We start from the raw sequence: 1,525 nt of genomic DNA, 5'->3' as shown, positions 1-1,525 counted from the left end.
TATTAGATCCTTCCGAGGGTGGAAGGACCTAAGCGAAGTTAGTTTATGGACTTAACGGAAATGAATGGTTATTTAATAGATCCTTCCAAAGGTGAAAGGATATAAGCGAAGTTAATTTATTAACTGAAAGTTAAGAAGTTTTTTTATTCAAACTGTAGATACTTCGGAGGACGAAAGGACCTAGGCGAAGTTAATTTATGGAGTTAACGGAAATGAATGAATTGTTGTTTAATAGATCCTTCCGAGGGTGAAAGGACCTAAGAGAAGTTAATTTATTCACGGAAAGTTAAAAAGTTTTTTATTCAAACTTTAGATCCTTCCAAAGATGAAAGAACCTAAGCGAGGTAACTCAATAAAATAAAATCTTATGATTGTGAATTAATCATTATATTGAAAATGAGTTGTTGTGTATCTTTGATTGATTAATTAATAAGGAGAAATTTGTTTATGAGTTCATTAAGGGCGGGACTTACCTGGAGGCGGGTAGCTCTTGAACCTTCCATTCTTTTTGAGGATTGGTTTATTGCCGGAGTAAAACAGGAAGGGATGACTAATGACGGCAAGATTTTTTTGGTAAAAATAGTTTATTAGTATATCATTAAATAATTGCTTTAAAATTTCACCAAATTCGAAACTAACTAACTATTTTCAAAACTTCACAGATTCAAATGTTTGGAGTTGATTTACACTTTTACGAAAAGACGTATCTGCTACGAAGGCTCAAGACGAACTGTTGCTGTGGTTTAAAGTTTGGGGGGGGGGGGGGGGGGGGGGGGGGGGGGGGTCGATGGGTGGCTAACAGGTCGGACCGTCGCGGGGTGATGATTCGGCGAGAACTAACTTAACTTTTATGCGATTCGTGAGCCGATGGCTCTGTCGATCGGGCAAGGTACCAGTGTAACTGTCGCGAACTATTTGAAATTTCCAACACTGTTGGAACGGCTAATTCCGAAGAAAAGACAGCCGATTCTTGTTCATATTGGATTACTATTTCGTAGAAATATCATCCCGATGGGAAAACGAACCGGTATGAACCTTCAAAAAATTATTGACGTTCAATGACAATATGTTATCAATGAGATGCAGATTTTATAAGTTATCTTCACTCTCAAACGGAGACATGAATATGGGTAAAAAATTAAAATGTAATGGAAAGAATAAAATATTTCCAATTGAAACGTGTATAACATTACACGGGTAAACTTAATTTTTAAATTACTCTTAGCACTTGACAACATTTAAACCCTATATTGTCATACACTAAGTTTATATATTCTGCGGAACAATTTATAATTAAACTTTTATTTAAACCTCAATTTTACAAATAATATTGGAGTATAAATAAATCCTAATTAGACATTTTTCCTCTATCAATTTATTCTAGATCTATAATTGAATCACTACAGTTACGGTATAATTGATTAACTTCAGTTACGGATTTTGTACTGTTTAAATTAGTAAACTTCTGAAAAAACTGATTCATCAATTAAAATGAAGTGTACTGAATAAATAAGTAACATTTCTA

At 34.0% G+C, this 1,525-nt stretch overlaps 1 long non-coding RNA gene across 1 annotated transcript; it reads left to right on the top strand.

Moving 5' to 3' along the window:
• Positions 1-200: 200 nt before the first annotated feature.
• Positions 201-1,258, top strand: LOC117170287. The gene is made up of 3 exons (XR_004466753.1): positions 201-344; positions 453-573; positions 663-1,258. It is a non-coding gene; the product is annotated as an uncharacterized LOC117170287 (long non-coding RNA).
• The last annotated feature ends 267 nt before the right edge of the window (positions 1,259-1,525 follow it).

The sequence above is a fragment of the Belonocnema kinseyi genome, chromosome 3, assembly GCF_010883055.1.
Source record: "Belonocnema kinseyi isolate 2016_QV_RU_SX_M_011 chromosome 3, B_treatae_v1, whole genome shotgun sequence".
Classification (NCBI taxonomy): domain Eukaryota; kingdom Metazoa; phylum Arthropoda; class Insecta; order Hymenoptera; family Cynipidae; genus Belonocnema; species Belonocnema kinseyi.
The sequence above is the reverse complement of the archived record's forward strand: the minus strand, read 5'-3'. Positions and strand labels throughout refer to the sequence as shown.